At 46.3% G+C, this 23192-nt stretch overlaps 5 non-coding genes across 5 annotated transcripts; all 5 read right to left on the reverse strand.

The window, feature by feature from the left end:
* Positions 1-7109: 7109 nt before the first annotated feature.
* On the reverse strand, positions 7110-7191 carry TRNAS-AGA (transfer RNA serine (anticodon AGA)). Its single transcript has one exon. It is a non-coding gene; the product is annotated as a tRNA-Ser (tRNA).
* A 1700-nt stretch (positions 7192-8891) lies between these two features.
* TRNAS-AGA (transfer RNA serine (anticodon AGA)) lies at positions 8892-8973 on the reverse strand. The gene has a single exon. It is a non-coding gene; the product is annotated as a tRNA-Ser (tRNA).
* A 1698-nt stretch (positions 8974-10671) lies between these two features.
* On the reverse strand, positions 10672-10753 carry TRNAS-AGA (transfer RNA serine (anticodon AGA)). Its single transcript has one exon. It is a non-coding gene; the product is annotated as a tRNA-Ser (tRNA).
* Positions 10754-12946: 2193 nt separating this feature from the next.
* TRNAS-AGA (transfer RNA serine (anticodon AGA)) lies at positions 12947-13028 on the reverse strand. The gene has a single exon. It is a non-coding gene; the product is annotated as a tRNA-Ser (tRNA).
* Positions 13029-15223: 2195 nt separating this feature from the next.
* On the reverse strand, positions 15224-15305 carry TRNAS-AGA (transfer RNA serine (anticodon AGA)). Its single transcript has one exon. It is a non-coding gene; the product is annotated as a tRNA-Ser (tRNA).
* Between the last annotated feature and the right edge of the window lie 7887 nt (positions 15306-23192).

Below are 23192 nucleotides of genomic sequence, written 5' to 3' on the forward strand. Positions count from 1 at the left end.
GAGGGGTAGTGGTGGTGAAGCACGCCGCACACGCGACGATTGTTTATAGATCGCGGGCAGTTTGCAGGTGGTGCGCCGCACATCAGCCTTGGCCGGGAGGAGGGCTCCAGCTCGCCGTACACTGGTTGACCTCACTGGAGTAGATCGGGCCCGTGCTAAACTACAGCAGCGGTACGGCGCCGCACGGCTGCGGGGGCACTGAAACATTAAGATCTCGGCGGCAGAATTTTGTTGGACCATAACGATTGTAGGGTACAGTCTTTGTGGTGTGGCTGAGGGGCCGTCGGCGTGGAGGTTTTTATGTCATTTTAATTAGCCACTGGTGTGTTTGAGCAGGAGACGGGAGCATGGTAATGGCCATGGCGGACAGGACAGCAGATTAACTGACGGGATAGGTTGTACAATGAATATTTAAATACAAAGAACATGATTCAAAGGGCAGATGGCCTCAAAATGAAACCAAAAATATAACCTTCAGATTTCTTTCAGTATTATACGGAGCAAGTTAGCACTGAAATTACACAGGTTTCACCTGCGACAGGTGAACCCTAAATATCCTCTCGGTGGATGGATTGCTTAGTAATAAGGTAACGGGTGTAAGGAAATCGAGAATAATACACGGCCCATGAAATCTGGGGGCAAGCTTGCCCGCGGGAACGAAATTCTTGACCATAACGTGGTCGCCTACCTTCAAATGGGTGGGTCTCCGTCCATGATGATATCTTTCCCTAACCTTTTCATGAGACACTTTAAGATTGGCCTTAGCCTTCTTCCAAAGATCTTTAATGTTATCAGGATCTATTGTCTCAGGTAGAATGTCACTCAGAGACCAAAGGTTAGAGAGCGACGTGTGTGGAACAAACTTGAACATCAAAGAAGCTGGAGTAAATTTATGGGATTGATGAACAGCCGAATTCAAAGCGAAAGCTAACCAATGCAGGGATGTGTCCCACCTAGAATGATCTTCATGATTATAGGCAATAAGAGCCGACCTCAGGTTACGTTTGACCCGTTCAGCCAGAGATGGTTGAGGATAGTAAGCAGATGTTGTTACATGAGAAATAGATAGATCAAAACAAAATTTACGGAGAAGATTTGAAGTGAAAGCTTTAGCGTTGTCGGACACGATATATTGACAAGGACCAAAAGAAGCAAAGATCGAATTTAAACAGGAGATGGTGGACTGGGCGGTAGCCAGCTTAGTCGGAAATAACCATGAAAATCGGGTGAAGCCATCTACGCACACAAGGATAAACTTATGGGCATTCCCCTTTGACTGGGGAAAGGGTCCGACGTAGTCGATATAGAGTCGTTCCATGGAGCGCGACGCTTGATGAGAAGACAAAAGCCCTTGCTTAGTGGACATGGTGGGTTTACTAAGCAAACAAGATTTACAAGATTTTATCAATTCACGGATTTCTCCGTCCATACCCTTCCAGATGAACATTTCACGAATCTTTTCTCGAGTTTTGAAGATGCCTAAATGCCCCCCCCCAATGGGGTCTCATGGTAGTACTTGAAGATCATTGGTACAAGAAACGCTGGAACTACCACTTTCATCTTCTGATCATGCCTCGACGGGCAACATAAAACACCATTCCTCAGAACATAAGGGACAACATGTTCCCCAGAAGAAAGGGTTTCCATGATAGGGGCCAGCGTTGGATCTTCACGTTGATATTTTTCAAGATCCCCAAACAACATGGGAGCATAAGTTAAAATGGCATTAACCTCGGTTCGTATGGACTCGGGAGGTGAAGAACTATCGACCAGGTCGTGGGTTTCTACATCATTGGAAAACATACGGCTTAGTCCGTCTGCCACATTTTCAGTACCTCTAATATGCCTAACGTCAAACTGGAAGGCAGAAATTCGGATGGCCCACCGGGCTATACGACCAGTACGACGCGGCCTAGCTAAGACCCAACTTAAAGCTTGGTTATCGGTCTCCAAGTCGAATTTGACATGTTCCAGATAGAGCCGGAACTTTTCTAAAGCAAATAAGACTGCCAAACCTTCGAGCTCATAGATGGAATATTTGGTTCTTGAGCCGATAGAGTCCTAGAGGCATAGGCGATGGGTCGCCTCCCTAGTTCAGTCTCTTGAAGAAGGACTGCAGCTACCGCCGACGACGACGCGTCGGTTTGGACGATGAATTTCTTGGAGAAATCGGGCATAGCGAGGACAGGGGCATTAGAGAGAGCTAATTTGAGGTCTTCGAAAGCGGCTTGTTGGGAAGGTCCCCACTCAAATTTGACGCCTTTCCTACGAAGAAGGTTCAAGGGCGCCGCTCTATTGGCGAAATTTGGAATAAATTTCCTGAAGAAATTCACCATGCCAATGAACCTAGCAATACCTTTGATGTCCTTAGGAGGCTTGAAGTCACGGATGGCCTGTGTTCTAGAGTGATCGACTCTAACACCATCGGGCGACACAATATGCCCTAGGAATGACATAGAAGTCTTAGCGAAGGCGACCTTGGACAACTTCACAGTTAACCTAGCCTTACGAAGGCGATTGAGAACTTCTCTCAGATGATCTAGGTGTTCTTCGAAGGTCTCCGAAAATACGACGACATCATCAAGATAGTGGTACAAGTACTCAAATTTGATGTCGGAGAAGACCCTATCTAGCAGTCTCGTAAGCACAGCTGCTCCCGTGGGGAGCCCAAAAGGCACGCGGTTGTATTCATACAAACTCCAATCCGTGGCAAACGCTGTCAGGTGCTTGGATTCCTCTGCTAACGGTATCTGATTATAAGCCTGGTTAAGATCTAAGATGGTAAAGAACTTAGCCTTACGAAACCATGAAAAACAAGAGTGAAGGTCTGGAAGGGGCACAGATTGTAACACCACCTTCCGATTGAGAGCCCTATAATCAATGACAGGCCTGAAGCCACCTTGGGTTTTCGGGACTAAAAAAATAGGCGAAGAATACGCCGACTTAGAGGGCCGAATTATACCATCCTTAAGCATCTGATCGATGATTTCCTTCAAGGCTTTCATTTTAGGAGGAGACAGCCTATAAGGTAGAAAACGGACCGGAATCGAATCAGTAACCTCAATCTTGTATTCATTAAGGTCAGTAACACCAAGGGTATCAGAGAACACCTCTGGAAACGACTGACACAACTTACGAATACTGTCAGCCTGCTCCTCAGGTAGATGTCTAAGGTCTAACAACATCTCATCCTGGGTCGGCGAAATAGATGAACATGATACAGAACTACATTTAAGTAAAGGGATTTTACAATTAGAAGCAAATTTGAATGTGCACGACTTGCTCTGAAGAGTATGGGACATGAAGTCGGCTCCCAATATAATGGGGCAAGACAAGTGATTAGCCACAAACAATTTTATTTTCCAAGTGAATTTGGAAATACGAATTTTGGCATTTAAGGAACCTAAAGTTTCTAAAGGAGAAGAATTAGCCGAAACATATTGAACAGAAGTCGAACAAACATCAGGAAGTTTGCAAACAGTTTTCAATTTAGAGTACCATTCAGCCGATATAATAGAACAAACACTGCTGAATCTAAAAGAGCAGTTACTGGCTCCTTATTCAATTCAATTTTGAGAAAAGGAACAGGTGCGTGGGTATCCACCGCAATCCTAAGACATTCGTTAGGGCCTTCAAAGGATGAATTCGAAAACTGAGTTTTCCTTGGGAATTCGGCAGTTTTACTTGGGGCTGAGCCTAGGAAGGTCCACCCAGCCGAAGCCACTAGTCACTTGTTATTATTGGCATTGGTGGAAGTTGCACCAGAAGTTGAGCAGGAGGGGGTGCTATTCGAATCTGGGCAATTCTTGGCTATATGGGAAAACGCGCCGCATTTAAAACAACTTGAGATGACCGTGCTACATTCCTTGTCCCACTAGACTTAATCAATGGACATGTATTGCGAAGATGGTCAAGCGACCCGCAAGCGTAACATTTACGGGATGTGACGGGTCGGCGAGGTGGATTCCGAAAACTACTAGAGGATGGAGGGGGTTCTCTCGCGACACGCAACGTATCGGCGTATCTAACTCCTTCGGCTGAGACAGCCATAGCCTCTAACTCGGCAAAAGTTTGCGGTCGCGACGCGAAACACAAGTATGATCGGTATGATGGAGAAATACCTTCCACTATGGTCTGAACAATTTGATCTTGGGGAAAATGAAGGGCAAATACCCTAGTATAAAATTTGATGTCTTGTATGAAGTCTGCCAGGTTTTCATCAAGTCGCTGCACTCTATAATAATACTTCTGAATTAGAGATGACCAAGCTCGAGCGGGAATAAAATTAGCTAACAGATGGGCGTGGAAGTCTTCTATGGATGACTGTTCGGCAATTGCCCTAACTATTTTGTCCGATAGAACACCAATAGAATACGGGTAAATAATCTGAAGGATTTGACACGGAGAAAGAGAAAAAACAAGGGCATGATCTTGGAACTCAACTAAAAACGTTAAGAAGGCAATGACATCGGTTGTGGGGTTAACAGAAAACTTTGAAATCCCTCTGAGTAACATAGCTAATGGATGGGGTAAACTGCTGAAACTAGGTGACATAGTAGAAAGGGGTCTAAGTGGTGGAGAAGCCGATTCCGAAGGTGCCCTATTTAACACAAAGGGTGGAATGGACGTGCGACGATCGGACTCAGTTTCTAATGGGGCAGATGTTCGTTGGGTAGTCGCCTCAGTACAACTTCCTTCCTCTTTAGAGGAATCCTCAACATTTACGATATTTACGACCATAGGCTGGTCGACTTTAGGAATAGCAGATCCAGATAACAAATGGCTAACTTTACTAGACATTTTAGACAAGTTTTCGGCAAGGACGCTAGCTTCTTTACCCTCAACGTCATTTAACTTCAGAGACAATAGATCACAAACCCTATTATAAAAGTGGTACAACCTGGCCTCTACCCTTTTAGTTGATTAGGAGATGGATCACTTACATCACAAATCTAACTACAGATGCTAGCTCAGTAGTATTATCATTGATCGTGGAGAGAGCATCGTCAAACTCTATTTTTCTCCCAAAGTCGGGATGGGAATAGGCAAATCAAGGGAATCTTTTAGCTTATTGGTGTCTATCGCTACCGTGCCTCCAGATTGATTATTTCTAATGGTTAATTCATAGATTAATTCCTCCTTGCGCAAATAGCCGGGGTGGAGGACTTCGCGAGAGCCGGACATGATGACAAAAAATTAACAGTTTTGAAAAATGAGAAAGAAAATCCAGTGACAGAGCAAATTGTTAGAGTTCGAAAGCAAAGCAATGTTTAGCCGTCAAAAGGGGCTAAATTGAGACCCATTCAACCACGCTCTGCTACCACTTGTTCCGAAGTATCTGTGGAACAGCAGAGGTGAAAGAAGGTGCTGGGTGGAATAGGTCTCAACTACGAAATTAAAGTTAATTTAAAATTTAACAAAGGTTATATTTTCTTTTCAAGATCAAGAAATAACAAGTACAACAGGCACACAGTAGCATATCAACAAATTTAGAAAGTACAATTACAGTTTGTTACTGGATTTGGGCTTCGAGCCCCAGACTCACAATCCTTGAGCAATGAGCCCAACTTTACCTATGTACAAAGTTCAACAAAGGGGCAGAAAAACCCAATCATGCCAAGGAGCACTTGCTCCCAATTACCCAGTAAAGCCTCCTCGAGGCACACAGAAAATACACTTTTAAGAAAGAGCAAACCCGCTCTCAAAGTTCAAGCCTATTCAAAGCCCACACCAAACTCCACCTTCAATCTGCCCTCCAGGCACACAAGAACATTGGTAATAATACCCAATCTACTGAGGCCTATTCAGTAAAGAAACAGGTCAATTACATGGCCCAAAATTCTGAGTTGAATGGAGGCGTAACTTGCACTCCTAATACATTTTTAAAACCTATTTGGCACTAGGCCGCTTATTCAAGGGCTAATCCCATACTACGGAGGTGACACGATAAGAAAACTTATTTACATTACGGAGGCAGAAAAAAATGGAAATGAAAACGTAGTCACCTCAGAACAATATGAGAGGGAGCTCGAGAGGGTTAGGCAGTCTCTATCCCAATTTATAATTCATCATCATCATCGTTTTACCCTCCAGGTTCGGCTTTTCCCTCGGACTCAGCGAGGGATCCTACCTCTACCGCCTCAAGGGCAGTGTGCCGGAGCTTCAGACTCTTGGTCGGGGGATACAAATATGGAGAATGACCAGTACCTCGCCCAGGCGGCCTCACCTGCTATGAACAGGGGCCTTGTGGAGGTATGGGAAGATTGGAAGGGATAGGCAAGGAAGAGGGAAGGAAACGGCCGTGGCCTTAAGTTAGGTACCATCCCGGCATTCGCCTGGAGGAGAAGTGGGAAACAACGGAAAACCACTTCCAGGATGGCTGAGGTGGGAATCGGAACCACCTCTACTCAGTTGACCTCCCGAGGCTGAGTGGACCCCTTTTAAGCACTCGGACCACTTTACAAATTTCGTGGCAGAGCCGGGAATGGAACCCGGAACTCAGGGGGTGGCAGCTAATCACGCTAACAACTACACCACAGAGGCGGACCCAATTTATAGTTAAAAAGCCAAACTTTTACCAAATGTCTATTACATTTTAAGGATAGGTTACATGAGAAAAGTTTTGAACCCGCCCCGCGGGCAAAACTGCTGAGCTAGCAAGAAATAGAGTTATTAAACGGCCATTACCTTCTGGATGAACTGCGGCCCGAAGAAAGAGGCGCTTCCCGCCCCCCTGCTACATAATCACACTAGGAGAAATGTTACTGAAGTGGCCCCGAGACCTAAAAATCAGCGATTTATATACCCTCGTGGAAAATTCGAGAAGTGTCATGAATGATTAAAACCCGCCCACAAACTTTTATTGCGTAACAGCAAAAACTAACACACCAGACGAAGAAGAAACACCTTATTGTTGGAAAATTAAATACAGAAATTCCTCATTGGTCTGGTGACACGGCCCTTTAGGCGGTAGAAGTGGGATCCCTTCCTGAGTCCGAGGTAAAAACCAACCCTGGAGTGTAAGTGGATTAAAAAAGGAAGAGGGAAGGAAAAATTCCTACTTGACCAAATTTTCAGTTTTCGGATTATGTCCAATTGAATAAAACTCACGCAGTCGGTAGGACTCGAACCTACGCTCCCGGAGGGAGTCTGATTTCTAGTCAGACGCCTTAACCACTCGGCCACGACTGCACGCGCTTCTTGTCTCCCAAATAAATTGTCTCGGTCTCCTTAAGTAAGGAAAAATATCGCTCATTGGCTAACGAAAACGCCCTGTAATAATTTTGTTACTCTAACTCAGTTGCGAGTGGTAAGAGGGCTTGGAAGGGTTCTCACTCAGCATCGGGAGATCAACGGAGTAGAGGTTTTTTCGATTCTCATCTCACTTGTCCGCCATCCTCGGAGTGGTTTTCTGTGTTTTCACACTTCTCCTCCAGCCAAATGCGGTCGATTGCTTCCCTCTTCCTTGGGTATCCTTTCTCGTCTTCTCATCCCCCCACAAAGCCTCTGTTGAGCATAGTAGGTGAGGCCGCCTGAGCGAGGTACCGATCCACATTCCGAGATGCGTTTTTTGCTTGTTTTTATGTTAAGGATAATAAAAAATTTCAATTTATGGCGGAATTGCGTTTAGCAAAATCAAACCTGTCCTCCTTTCCATGGTTTACCCTGTTTGTCCACTTCTCCTCCTGGCAAATGCCGGGTCTTTAACTAAGGTAAGGCCACGGCTGCTTCGGTCTCTATTCCTGGAATATTCGCTGCTATCCCCCAACAACCATCCTGTTCAGCATATTAAAGTGTTGCCACCTGATCGAGGGACTTGTCATCCTCCCAAACTATATACCACCGACCCAAAAACTCACGCTCGAGGAGACTGCCCTTGAGGCTTTATAGGTGTCATCCCTTACTGAGTCCGAGAGAAACGAAATTTATTCTTCTAATATAGTACGCCATTTCTCCACTCACAGCTCGGAACGCACCGTTTAGTCGAACAGCTACTCTCATTTCGTCCAAGCCTTCCCAGCCCAAAAATTCCATCGTTTTCGTAACACTACTATTTTCGATAATAACAAAGAAGTCTTTCTCTGTGGTGTAGTGGTTAATGTGATTAGCTGCCATCCCCGGAAGCCAGGGTTTGATTTCCGGCGCTGCCATGAAAATTTGAAATGTGGTACGAGGGGTGGAAATGGGTCCACTCAGCCTCGGGAGGTCAGTTGAGTAGAGGGAATTCGATTCCCACCTCAGCTATCCTCCAGCTGGTTCTGCAAGTTTTGCCACTTTTCCTCCAGGTTAAAGCCGCGATAGTACCAAACTTAAGGCCACGGCCGCTTCCTTCCCCCTTCGTTGTCTATCCCTTGCAATCTTCCCGTCCCCCAGAAGGCCCGCGTTCATGATATTAGGTGAGGCCACCTAGGCGAGAAATTGGTCCTCCTCCCCAGTTTTATCCCCGACCCAGTGTCTGAAGTTCCAGGAAACTGCGCTTGAGGCGGTAGAGGCCCGAGGGTAAAACCGGCTCTGGAGGTTAAAAATATAAAGAAGAAGAATAAGCTGTACGTCGCACCGACAAATATAGGTGTTATGGGATGACGGGATAGGAGAGGCAGCATTTGTTTGGTGTGAAAATGGCAAACAACGGAAAACCATCTTCAAGGCTGCCGGCAATGTGGTTCGAACCCACTGTCTGCCGGAAGGAAGCTCACAGCTGCTCGCTGCTAACTGCACGGCCAACTCGCCTGGTGACACGGCCCTTTAGGCCGTAGAAGTGGCACCTCTTCGTGACTCCGAGGTAAAAACCAACCGTGGAGGGTAAGTGGATTAAAAAAGAAGAAAGAAGGAAAAATTCCTACTTGACGAAATCTTCAGTTTTCACATTATGTCCAACTGAATAAAACTCACGCAATCGGTAGGACTCGAACCTACGCTCCAAGAGGGAATCCGATTTCTAGTCAGACGCCTTAACCACTCGGCCACGACTGCACGCGCTTCTTGTTTCCCAAGTAAATTGTCTCGGTCTCTTTAAGTAAGGAGAAATATCGCTCATTGGCTAACGAATACGCCCTGTAATAATTTTGTCACTCTAACTCAGTTGCGAGTGGTAAGAGGGCTTGGAAGGTTCTCACTCAGCCTCGGGAGATCAACTGAGTAGAGGGGTTTTCGATTCCCATCTCACTTGTCCGCCATCCTCGGAGTGGTTTTCTGTGGTTTCCCAGTTCTCCTCCAGCCAAATGCGGTCGATTGCTTCCCTCTTCCTTGGGTATCCTTTCTCGTCTTCTCATCCCCCCACAAAGCCTCTGTTGAGCATAGTAGGTGAGGCCGCCTGGGCGAGGTACCGATCCACATTCCGAGTTGCGTTTTTTGCTAGTTTTTATGTTAAGGATAATAAAAAATTTCAATTCATGGCGGAATTGCGTTCAGCAAAATGAAACCTGTTCTCCTTTCCGTGGTTTACCCTGCTTTCCACTTCACCTGCTGGCAAATGCCGGGTTGTTAACTCACGTAAGGCCACGGCTGCTTCGGTCTCTATTCCTGGTATATTCGTTGCTATCCCCCAACAACCATCCTGTTCAGCATATTAAGTGTTGCCACCTGATCGCGGTATTTGTCCTCCTTTCAAACTATATACCACCGACCCAAAATCTCACGCTCGTGGAGACTGCCTTGAGGCTTTTTAGGTGGCATAAATTACTGAGTCCGAGAGAAACGAAATTTATTCGTCTAATATAGTGCGCTATTTCGCCACTCACAGCTCGGAACGCACCGTTTAGTCGAACAGCTCCTCTCATTTCGTCGAAGCCTTCCGAGCCCAAAAATTCCAACGTTTTCGTAACACTACTTTTTTCGATAACATCAAAGAAGTCCGTCTCTGTGGTGTAGTGGTTAGTGTGATTAGCTGCCATCCCAGGAAGCCCGGGTTAGATTTCCGGAGCAGCCATGAAAATTTGAAATGTTGTACTAGGGGTGGAAATGGGTCCACACAGCCTCGGGAGGTCAGTTGAGTGGAGGGGATTCGATTCTCACCTCAGCTATCCTCCAGGTGGTTCTGCAAGTTTTGCCACTTTTCCTCCAGCCTAATGCTGCGATAGTACCAAACGTAAGGCCAGGGCCGCTTCCTTCCCTCTTCGTTGTCTATCCCTTGCAATCTTCCCGTCCCCCAGAAGGCCCGTGTTCATGATATCAGGTGAGGCCACCTTGGTGAGAAATTGGTCCTCCTCCCCAGTTTTATCCCCGACCCAGAGTCTGAAGTTCCAGGAAACTGCGCTTCAATCGGTAGAGGCCCGAGGGTAAAACCGGCTCTGGAGGTTAAACAGATATAGAAGAATAAGAAGCTGTACGTCGCACCGACACATATAGGTGTTATGGGAATGACGGGATAGGAAAGGCAGCATTTGCTTGGTGTGAAAATGGCAAACCACGGAAAACCATCTTCAAGGCTGCCGGCAATGTGGTTCGAACCCACTATCTGCCGGATGGAAGCTCACAGCTGCTCGCTGCTGACTGCACGGCCAACTCGCCTGGTGACACGGCCCTTTAGGCCGTAGAAGTGGGATCCCTTCCTGAGTCCGAGGTAAAAACCAACCCTGGAGTGTAAGTGGATTAAAAAAGGAAGAGGGAAGGAAAAATTCCTACTTGACCAAATTTTCAGTTTTCACATTATGTCCAATTGAATAAAACTCACGCAGTCCGTAGGACTCGAACCTACGCTCCCAGAGGGAATCTGATTTCTAGTCAGACGCCTTAACCACTCGGCCACGACTGCACGCGCTTCTTGTTTCCCAAGTAAATTGTCTCGGTCTCTTTAAGGAAGGAGAAATATCGCTCATTGGCTAACGAATACGCCCTGTAATAATTTTGTTACTCTAACTCAGTTGCGAGTGGTACGAGGGCTTGGAAGGGTTCTCACTCAGCCTCGGGAGATCAACTGAGTAGAGGGATTTTCGATTCCCATCTCACTTGTCCGCCAACCTCGGAGTGGTTTTCTGTGGGTTCCCACTTCTCCTCCAGCCAAATGCGGTCGATTTCATCCCTCTTCCTTGGGTATCCTTTCTCGTCTTCTCATCCCCCCACAAGGATTCTGTTGAGCATAGTAGGTGAGGCCGCCTGAGCGAGGTACCGATCCACATTCCGAGTTGTGTTTTTTGTTTGGTTTTATGTTAAGGATGATAAGAAATTTCAATCATCAACATCATCTGTTTACACTCCAGGTTCGGTTTTTCCCTCGGACTCAGCGAGGGATCCCACCTCTACCGCCTCAAGGGCAGTGTCCTGGAGCTTCAGACACTTGGTCAGGGTATACAACTGGGGAGTACGACCAGTACCTCGCCCAGGCGGCCTCACCTGCTATGCTGAACAGGGGCCTTGTGGAGGGATGGGAAGATTGGAAGGGATAGGCAAGGAAGAGGCAAGGAAGCGGCCGTAGCATTAAGTTAGGTACCATCCCGGCATTCGCCTGGAGGAGAAGTGGGAAACCACGGAAAACCACTTCCAGGATGGCTGAGGTGGGAATCGAACCCACCTCTACTCAGGTGACCTCCCGAGGCTGAGTGGACCCCGTTCCAGTCCTCGTACCACTTTTCAAATTTCGTGGCAGAGCCGGGAATCGAACCCGGACCTCCGGGTGTGGCAGCTAATCACGCTAACCACTACACCACAGAGGCGGATTAAAATTTCAATTCATGGCGGAATTGCGTTTAGCAAAATCAAACTTGTCCTCCTTTCCGTGGTTTACCCTGTTTTCCACTTCTCCTCCTGGCAAATGCCGGGTGGTTAACTAACGTAAGGCCACGGCTGCTTCGGTCTCTATTCCTGGTATATTCGTTGCTATCCCCAACAACCATCCTGTTCAGCATATTAAGTGTTGCCACCTGATCGCTGTATTTGTCCTCCTCCCAAACTATATACCACCGACCCAAAATCTTACGCTCGAGGAGACTGCCCTTGAGGCTTTATAGGTGGCATCCCTTACTGAGTCCGAGAGAAACGAAATTTATTCTTCTAATATAGTACGCCATTTCTCCACTCACAGCTCGGAACGCACCGTTTAGTCGAACAGCTCCTCTCATTTCGTCCAAGCCTTCCGAGCCCAAAATTTCCATCGTTTTCGTAACACTACTATTTTCGATAACAACAAAGAAGTCCGTCTCTGTGGTGTAGTGGTTAGTGTGATTAGCTGCCATCCCAGGAAGCCCGGGTTAGATTTCCGGAGCAGCCATGAAAATTTGAAATGTGGTACGAGGGGTGGAAATGGGTCCACTCAGCCTCGGGAGGTCAGTTGAGTAGAGGGAATTCGATTCCCACCTCAGCTATCCTCCAGGTGGTTCTGCAAGTTTTGCCACTTTTCCTCCAGGCTAATGCCGCGATAGTACAAAACTTAAGGCCACGGCCGCTTCCTTCCCTCTTCGTTGTCTATCCCTTGCAAACTTCCCGTCCCCCAGAAGGCCCGTGTTCATGATATTAGGTGAGGCCACCTAGGCGAGAAATTGGTCCTCTTCCCCAGTTTTATCCCCGACCCAGAGTCTGAAGTTCCAGGAAACTGCGCTTGAGGCGGTAGAGGCCCGAGGGTAAAACCGGCTCTGGAGGTTAAAAATATAAAGAAGAAGAATAAGCTGTACGTCGCACCGTCACATATAGGTGTTATGGGATGACGGGATAGGAGAGACAGCATTTGCTTGGTGCGAAAATGGCAAACCACGGAAAACCATCTTCAAGGCTCCCGGCAATGTGGTTCGAACCCACTGTCTGCCGGATGGAAGCTCACAGCTGCTCGCTGCTGACTGCACGGCCAACTCGCCTGGTGACACGGCCCTTTAGGCCGTAGAAGTGGGATTCCTTCGTGACTCCGAGGTAGAAACCAACCCTGGAGGGTAAGTGGATTAAAAAGGAAGAGAGAAAGAAAAATACATTCCTGACGAAATTTTCAGTTTTCACATTATGTCCTATTGAATAAAACTCACGCAGTCCGTAGGACTCGAACCTACGCTCCCAGAGGGAATCTGATTTCTAGTCAGACGCCTTAACCACTCGGCCACGACTGCACGCGCTTCTTGTTTCCCAAGTTAATTGCCTCGATCTCTTTACTTAAGGAAAAATGTAACTCAGTTGCGAGTGGTACGAGAGCTTGGAAGGGGTCTCACTCAGCCTCGGGACATCAACTGAGTAGATTGGTTTTCGATTCCCATCTCACTTGTCCGCCATCCTCGGAGTGGTTTTCTGTGGTTTCCCACTTCTCCTCCAGCCAAATGTGAGATGGTAACTACCTTACGGCCACGGCCGATTCCTTCCCTCTTCATTGGGTATTCTTTCCCGTCTTCTCATCGCCCCACAAAGCCTCTCTTGAGCATAGCAGGTGAGGCCGCCTGGGCGAGGTACCGATCTACATTCCGAGTTGTGTTTTTTGCTTGTTTTTATCATCATCATCATCATCATCATCATCTGTTTACCCTCCAGTTTCGGTTTTTCCCTCGGACATAGCGAGGGATCCCACCTCTACCGCCTCAGGGGCAGTGTCCTGGAGCTTCAGACTCTTGGTCGGGGGATACAACTGGGGAGTATGACCAGTACCTCGCCCAGGCGGCCTCACCTGCTATGCTGAACAGGGGCCTTGTGGAGGGATGGGAAGATTGGAAGGGATCGGCAAGGAAGAGGGAAGGAAGCGGCCGTGGCCTTAAGTTAGGTACCATCCCGGCATTCGCCTGGAGGAGAAGTGGGAAACCACGGAAAACCACTTCCAGGATGGCTGAGATGGGAATCGAACCCACCTCTCCTCAGTTGACCTCCCGAGGCTGAGTGGACCCCGTTCCAGCCCTCGTACCACTTTTCAAATTTCGTGGCAGAGCCGGGAATCGAACCCGGGCCTCCGGGGGTGGCAGCTAATCACGCTAATCACTACACCACAGAGGCGGACGCTTGTTTTTATGTTAAGGATAATAAAAAATTTCAATTCATGGCGGAATTTGTTTAGCAAAATCAAACCTGTCCTCCTTTCCGTGGTTTACCCTGTTTTTCTATTTCTTCTCCTGGCAAATGCCGGGTGGTTAACTAACTTAAGTCCAAGGCCGCTTCCTTCCCTCATCCTTGCCTATCCCTTCCAATCTTCCCGTCCCCCTACAAGGCCCCTGTTCAGCATAGCAGGTGAGGCCGCCTGGGCGAGGTACTGGTCATTCTCCTCAGTTGTATCCCCGACCAAGCGTCTGAAGCTGAGGGACACTGCCCTTGAGGCGGTAGAGGTGGGATCCCTCGGTGTGTCCAAGGGAAAAACTGACCCTGGAGGGTAAACAGATGATGATGATGATGATAATTAACTACGCCATTTCTCCACTCACAGCTCGGAACGCACTGTTTAGTCGAACAGCCCCTCTCATTTCGTCCAAGCCCTCCGAGCCCAAAATTTCCAACGTTTTCGTAACACTACTTTTTTCGATAATGACAAGGAAGTCCGTCTCTGTGGTGTAGGGGTTAGTGTGATTAGCTGCCATCCCCGGAAGCCCGGGTTAGATTTCCGGCGCAGCCATGAAAATTTGAAATGTGGTACGAGGGGTGGCAATGGGTCCACTCAGCCTCGGGAGGTCAGTTGAGTGGAGGGGATTCGATTCCCGCCTTAACTATCCTCCAGGTGGTTCTGCAAGTTTTGCCACTTTTCCTCCAGGCTAATGCCGCGATAGTACCAAACTTAAGGCCACGGACGCTTCCTTCCCTCTTCGTTGTCTATCCCTTGCAATCTTCCCGTCCCACAGAAGGCCCGAATACATGATATCAGGTGAGGCCACCTGGGCGAGAAATTAGTCCTCATCCTCAGTTTTATCACCGACCCAGTGTCTGAAGTTCCAGGAAACTGCGCTTGAGGCGGTAGAGGCCCGAGGGTAAAACCGGCTCTGGAGGTTAAAAATATAAAGAAGAAGAATAAGCTGTACGTCGCACCGACACATATAGGTGTTATGGGATGACGGGATAGGAGAGGCAGCATTTGCTTGGTGTGAAAATGGCAAACCACGGAAAACCATCTTCAAGGCTGCCGGCAATGTGGTTCGAACCCACTGTCTGCCGGATGGAAGCTCACAGCTGCTCGCTGCTAACTGCACGGCCCTTTAGGCCGTAGAAGTGGGATCCCTTCGTGACTCCGAGGTAAAAACCAACCCTGGAGGGTAAGTGGATTAAAAAGTAAGAAAGAAGGAAAAATTCCTACTTGACGAAATCTTCAGTTTTCACATTATGTCCAATTGAATAAAACTCACGCAGTCGGTAGGACTCGAACCTACGCTCCCAGAGGGAATCTGATTTCTAGTCAGACGCCTTAACCACTCGGCCACGACTGCACGCGCTTCTTGTTTCCCAAGTAAATTGTCTCGGTCTCTTTAAGTAAGGAGAAATATCGCTCATTGGCTAACGAATACGCCCTGTAATAATTTTGTTACTCTAACTCAGTTGCGAGTGGTACGAGGGCTTGGAAGGTTCTCACTCAGCCTCGGGAGATCAACGGAGTAGAGGGGTTTTCGATTCCCATCTCACTTGTCCGCCATCCTCGGAGTGGTTTTCTGTGGTTTCCCACTTCTCCTCCAGCCAAATGCGGTCGAATGCTTCCCTCTTCCTTGGGTATCCTTTCTCGTCTTCTCATCTTCCCACTAGGCCTCTGTTGAGCATAGTAGGTGACGCCGCCTGGGCGAGGTACCGATCCACATTCCGAGTTGCGTTTTTTGCTAGTTTTTATGTTAAGTGTACCGGGCGGTACACCTCCACACCGCTAATTCAAAATGTGCGCCAGTTGGAACTCCTCTGTTGGAGGAAGTCTGAACTTTATCTACGCTATTAATTCTCTACTTTCTCTGAAGATGTCACCACATGGAAAACTTTGAGTTTTTGAACTGTGTCATTTTTGATGTGTTTTTGTTTCGCTTGAAGTAAGAAGTGTGAACTTTCTCTTCTAGAGGACACTACTGAAGATCAACAATAGTGCAACCTAGTGCGCAGTCAAAGAACTATTTTGTTGGAGAAATTTTTATTTCAAATGTTTGTTCTTTGCTAAATTTCCTTCTGTTATTGTTTAAGTTGGCTGTATACCCCTCTTTTTCCCCTTGTTTTAGATTTATCCAATCCCGAATTTCTTTGAGTTTTTTCTCGACCAATCCGATGTATCTTCCCCCTACTTGGATATGTTTCTGTACCCTAGCCAATAAAGAATGTGCGGGAGGGTGTTTTCATTCCCCTAATGCCTAGAAACTTCTGCGAGAGGATATAAACTGCTGATTTTAGGGTCTCCGGGCCACTTCTGTTCCATCTTTCAGTGTATTAAGTAGATAGCAGGAGGCGGGAAGCGCCTCTTTCCTCGGCAGCGGTCAACAACAAGGTAATGGCCGATTAATAACTTCTTTCTTTGCTAGCTCAGCAGTTTAACTCTCGGGGCGGGTTCTAAGCTTTCCACCATGTAACCGTTTCCTAAATGTAACTACTCTTTTCATTTATTCTCTTTTAAAGCTACATTCTGGGATAGAGAGTGCTAACCCTCTCGAGCTCCCACTCATATTGTTTTGAGGTGAACTTATTTTTCTCAACCTATTCTTCGATAACGTAAAACAAATTGTTCTCATTTTAAGTCACCTCTTTAGTATGGGATTAGCCCTTGTATTAACGGCCTAGTGCCAAGTAGGTCTTAATCAAAGTGTATTAGGAGTGCAAGTTCGCCTCCTCTCAAATTGTTATTTTAGAGGTCATTTAATTAACCTGCTTTTCATTTAATAGACCTCAGTAGATTGGGTATTTTACCCCTGTGTTTATGTCCGTTGAGGACAACTTGAAGGTGGAGTTTGGTGTGGCCTGGGAAAGGCTTAAATTTGAGAGCGAGTGGCTCTTTTGAAAATTGAGTGTTGTACGCCTCGTGGAGGCTTTTCAGTGCAATTTGGAGCAAGGGCTCCTAGGCATGAATGGGGTTTTCTGTCCCTCTGTTGAAACTTGTGTTTGGGGTAAAACTGAGCTGATTGCCCAAGCAGTGTAAAGTCAGGGCGCGAAGCGCAAATTCTGTAAATATTGTAACTACCCTTTTGATTTGCTACTTTGTACCTGCCATGCTTGTTATTTCTTTGTTTTTGAAAAGAAAATATAACCTTGTTAAATTTTACATTAACTTTGATTCCGTAGTTTGAGACCCGTTCACGCCCGCACCTTCTTTCACGCATAACTACCACGGATATCTCCGTAACAAGTGGTAGCAGAGCGTGGTTGAATGGGTCTCAATTTAGCCCCTTTTGACGGCTAAACATTGTTTGTTCCGAACTCTAACTATTTTCCCAGTTGCTGGAATTTTTTTGAGTTTTTCAAAATTGTTCTGTCACCATGCCCGGCCCTCGCGATGTTCTCCATCTTAACTATTTGCGCAAGGAGGAGTTGATCTATGAATTGACTATTAGAAATGTACAATCTGGAGGCACGGTTGCAGTAGACACAAACAAGCTTAGAGAGTCCCTAGATTTGCCCATTTCCATCCCCAATTTGGGAGAGAAAGAAATTGACGACTCTCTTTCCACGATGACGGAGAATATTACTGGGCTAGCTTCTGTAGTTAGTTTTTTGATGAAAATGATCCTTTTCCTAATCAAATTAAGCGTGTGCAAGCTAGGCTGTTTCATTTTTCAAATAGAGTTAACGATCTATTGTCTCTAAAGTTGAATGACGTTCAGAAGAAGGAAGCTAGTACGCTGCTTGAAAATATGTCTGAATTATCTAGCAAGGTCACTCAATTGTTAACAGGGGAGGTTCCTCCCAAAAGCGATCTACCCACCACAGTGAATGTAGGTAGCGAGGAAGAGCCTCATAAGGGAGAAGTTAATAGGATAACCGTTGCTGCTCAAACTATCCCTGCCCCATTGGACAACGAATCTGAACGCCGTGCATCGTTGAGTAACATCCGTTCGGAATTAACTTCCTTGCCTTTGAAACCTTTACCTACTATGTCACCCGGGTTTAGCAGCTTGCCTCATCCATTGGCAATGTTGCTCAGAGGTATCTCTAAGTTTTCGGTTAATACCACCAGTGAAGTAATTTCATTTTTAAGATTTCTGGTTGAATTTCAGGATCATGCACTTGTGTTTTCTCTTTCTCCATGTCAAATTTTGCAAATTATCTATCCGTATGCTATTGGTATTCTCTCAGATAAAATCGTAAGAGCCATTGCCGAGCAATCATCTATTGAGGATTTCCATGCCCACTTGCTAGCTAACTTCATCCCGGCTAGGGCCAGGTCCTCCCTTATTCAGAAGTACTATTATCGTGTACAGCGCTTGGATGAGAACTTGGCTGATTTCATACAGGACATTAAGTTTTATACTAGGGTGTTTGCTCTGCACTTCCCTGAGGACCAGATTGTACAGGCTATTGTAGAAGGCATTTCACCATCTTATAGGTCATATTTGTGTTTCGCGGCGTGCCCGCAAACTTTCTCTGAACTTGAAGCGTTGGCCGTCTCAGCGGAAGGAGTTAGGTACGCTGATTCTTTGCGTGTGGCAAAAGAACCCCCTCCTTCGTTTAGTAATACTCGGCCTCCACCTCGCCGACCAGTCACACCCCGTAAATGTTATGCTTGCGGGTCGCCTGACCATCTTCGCAATAAATGTCCATTGGTCAAAACTAGTAGGGCAAATAATGGAGCTGGTTCAGCACAAGGCTGTTTTAAATGTGGGGCTTTCTCACATATCGCGAAGAATTGCCCAAACTCGAATAGCACCCCCTCTTGCTCAACTTCTGGTGCAAATTCTACCTATGCCAATAATAAAAAGTGACTAGTGGCTTCGGCTGAGTCGACTAATCCATCTTCCCGAGACTCAGCCCCTAGTAAACAGGTTGTAAATTCAGGGAACGAGCAATTTTCAAATTTATCTTTTGAAGGTCCCAAAGAGTGTCTTAGGATTGCGGCGGATCCCCCGCACCGGTTCCTTTTCTTAAGATCGAGTTAAATAACGGGCCTATAACAGCTCTCTTAGATTCAGGCAGTGTTTGTTCGATTATTTCGGCTGAATGGTATTCTAAATTGAAATCTGTTTGTAAACTACATGACTATGTCTCATCTCCTGTTCAATATGTTTCGGCTAATTCATCCCCATTAGAAATTCTCGGTTCCTTATATATCAAAATTCGTATTTTTAAATTCACATGGAAAGTTAAATTGTTTGTGGCCAAGCTCTTGTCTTGCCCCATTATATTGGGAGCGGACTTTATTTCTCACACTGGTCTTGTGCTCGATCTTCAGAGTAGGTCTTGCACTTTCAAATTTGCCTCTAATTGTAACATCCCTTTATTAAAGTGTAATTCTGCATTATGTTCTTCTATTTCGCCTACCCAGGATGAGATGTTGTTAGACCTTAGACATCTACCTGAGGAGCAGGCTGATAATATTCGCAAATTGTGTCAGTCGTTTCCCGAGGTGTTCTCTGATACTCTTGGTGTTACTGACCTGATCGAATACAAAATTGAGGTCACGGATTCGATTCCTGTCCGTTTTCCACCGTATAGGCTATCTCCACCTAAAATGAAGGCTCTGAAAGAAATTATCGATCAGATGTTGAAGGATGGTATTATTAGGCCCTCTAAGTCGGCGTATTCTTCGCCTATTTTTCTAGTTCCGAAACCCCAAGGAGGCTTCAGGCCTGTCATTGATTATAGGGCTCTCAATCGGAAGGTGGTATTGCAATCTGTGCCCCTTCCTGACCTTCATTCTTGTTTTTCATGGTTTCGTAAGGCCAAGTTCTTTACTATCTTGGACTTGAATCAGGCCTACAATCAAATTCCCCTTGCCGAAGAGTCTAAACACCTTACAGCGTTTGCCACGGACTGGAATTTATATGAATACAACCGCGTGCCTTTCGGGCTCCCCACGGGAGCAGCTGTACTCACTAGGCTACTAGATAGGGTCTTCTCCGACATCAAATTTGAGTACTTATATCACTACTTGGATGATGTCGTATTTTCAGAGACTTTTGAAGAGCATCTAGATCATCTTCGAGAAGTTCTCGATCGCCTTCGTAAAGCTGGGTTAACTGTTAAGTTGTCCAAGGTTGCCTTTGCTAAGCCCTCTATGTCTTTCCTAGGGCATATTGTGTCACCTGATGGTGTAGCTGTCGATCATTCTAGAACACAGGCCATACGTGATTTTAAACCTCCCAAGGACATTGAAGGCATCGCCAGGTTCATTGGTATGGTGAATTTCTTCAGGAAGTTTATTCCTAACTTCGCTAATAGAGCGGCACCCTTAAACCTTCTTCGTAGGAAAGGCATCAAATTTGAGTGGGGACCTTCTCAACAAGCCGCTTTTGAAGACCTTAAATTAGCACTTTGTAATGCCCCTGTACTTGCTATGCCTGATTTCTCGAAGAAATTCATCGTCCAAACCGACGCGTCGTCGTCAGCAGTAGCGGCAGTCCTTCTTCAAGAGACTGAACTAGGGAGGCGACCCATCGCCTATGCATCTAGGACTTTGTCGGCTCAAGAAGCCAAGTATTCCATCTATGAGCTCGAAGGTTTGGCAGTCTTATTCGCCTTAGAGAAGTTCCGTCTCTATCTGGAACATGTTAAATTCGACCTGGAGACAGATAATCAAGCCTAAAGCTGGGTCTTAGGTAGGCCGCGTCGTACTGGTCGTATAGCCCGTTGGGCCATCCGTATTTCTGCCTTCCAATTCGATGTCAGGCATATCAGAGGTACCGAAAATGTTGTTGCTGATGGACTCAGTCGTATGTTTTCAAACGACGTTGAGATCCATGAACCGGTCGACCGTTCATCACCTCCCGAGTCCACACTATTTGATGTTAATACCATCTTAACGGATGCCCCCATGCTCTTTAGGGATATCGAGAAATACCAACGTGAAGATCCGACGCTGGCTCCGATAATGGAAACCCTTTCTTCTGGGGAACAGGTTGTCCCTTATGTTCTGCGGAATGGTGTTTTAATGTTGCCCTTCGAGGCATGACAAGATGATGAAGGTTGTCGTTCCAGCTGTTCTTGTGCCTATGATCTTCAAGTACTATCATGAGACACCATTAGGGGGGCATCTTGGAAACTTTAAAACTCGTGAAAAGATTCGTGAAAGGTTCATTTGGAAAGGTATGGACGGTGAAATCCGTGAACTAGTAAAGGCTTGTAAATCCTGTTTGATTAGTAAACCAACCATGTCCACCAAGGTAGGCCTTTTGTCTTCCCATCAAGCGTCGCGCCCCATGGAACGCTTGTACATTGATTATGTAGGACCCTTCCCCCTGTCAAAGGGTAATGCTAACAAGTTCATCTTTGTATGCGTAGATGGTTTTACCAGATTTTCTTGGTTATTTCCGACTAAGCTGGCTACCGCTCAGTCCACCATTACTTGCCTAAATTCTATTTTTGCTTCTTTTGGTCCGTGCCAATATATTGTGTCTGATAACGCTAAGGCGTTTACATCAAATCTTTTTCGTAAATTCTGTTTTGATTTATCCATCTCTCATGTAACTACTTCCGCTTATTACCCTCAACCATCTCTGGCTGAACGGGTTAATCGTAATCTCAGGTCCGCACTTATTGCCTATCATCATGAAGATCATTCCAGGTGGGACACGTCCCTGCATTGGTTAGCTTTTGCTTTGAATTCGGCGGTTCATGAATCACATAAATTCACTCCAGCCTCTTTAATGTTCAAATTTGTTCCCAACTCGCCGCTCTCTAACCTCTGGTCTCTGAGTGACATTCTACCCGAGACAATAGATCCGGATAACATTAAAGATCTTTGGAAGAAGGCTAAAGCCAATCTTAAGGTATCTCATGAAAAGGTTAGGGAAAGGTATGATCGTGGACGGAGACCCACCACTTTGAAGGTAGGTGACCAGGTGATGGTCAAGAACTTTGTTCCCGCGGGCAAGCTTGCCCCCAGATTCCATGGGCCATGCATTATTCTGGATTTCCTTTCGCCGGTTACCTTATTGTTAAGTAATCCAGCCACCGAGAGGATATTTAGAGTTCACCTGTCCCAGGTGAAACCGGTGTAATTTCTGTGTTAACTTGCTTCATATTATTTTGAAAGGAATATGAAGGATATATTTTTTTTTTGAGTTTCACTTTTAAGGCTTTCTGCCCCTTCTATAATATTTTGTTTTATATGTAAGCATTTGTGTGAAACCTCCCCCGATTTGTTAAACTGCCATTCTGTCCTTACCTCGGCCATTACCACGCTCCCGTCTCCTCCTCCAATATACACTGTGGCTTGATTGCATTGAATGCCATGGACAACTGCACGCCGCTGACCCCTCAACCTTTTCACCAAGACTGTGCCCTCAAAAAAAATGATGATGGCCCAACAATATTCTGCCGCCTAGCTTTAATGTTTCAGTGCCCCCGCAGCCGCGCGGCGCTGTGCCGCGACTGGGTTCGAGGACGGGCCCCCTCGGCCCCAGCGAGGACGACATGTGCACGGCGAGCCGGAGCTCTCCTCCCGGCCAAGGCTGATGTGCGGCGCACGACCTGCTACTTGCCCGCAGCCTGTATTCCTTCACCGCGGGCGCGGCGTGTTTCAACACCACTGCTCCCCTCATAGTGCGGGTGAGCGGTATCTCAGGGTACTTGAGGGGTCCGAGCGGCCTCCTTTGGACGCAAGCTGCAATGGCCGGTCTGGCCATCCAACTTCATCAACATCAACTACATGGACAGTTACGATAAGCAATGACTACACTTGGGAATTCAACAGCAATATTTGGTGGACATTGCAAAATTTTTCATCACTTTTAGTATTAAAAGGTTATCTTCAGAATTCTACTTCTACAAACTTAAAAACTATACTTCATCTGCAACAACAAAATTTTGAAACTAAATCAAACCAAACTAAGAAAATCTTATAAATTTTTTTTGGGCAATTAATCTCCATATCTACATCAAAACTTGGACCTTGTTTTCAAACCATTTCATGTGTCACCCCGGGAGGAACTTTTGGGGGGGGGGGGAGGTCTGTACCGGGCGGTACACCTCCACACCGCTAATTCAAAATGTGCGCCAGTTGGAACTCCTCTGTTGGAGGAAGTCTGAACTTTATCTACGCTAATAATTCTCTACTTTCTCTGAAGATGTCACCACATGGAAAACTTTGAGTTTTTGAACTGTGTCATTTTTGATGTGTTTTTGTTTCGCTTGAAGTAAGAAGTGTGAACTTTCTCTTCTAGAGGACACTACTGAAGATCAACAATAGTGCAACCTAG

Source organism: Anabrus simplex, chromosome 2 (assembly GCF_040414725.1).
Source record: "Anabrus simplex isolate iqAnaSimp1 chromosome 2, ASM4041472v1, whole genome shotgun sequence".
Classification (NCBI taxonomy): Eukaryota; Metazoa; Arthropoda; class Insecta; order Orthoptera; family Tettigoniidae; genus Anabrus; species Anabrus simplex.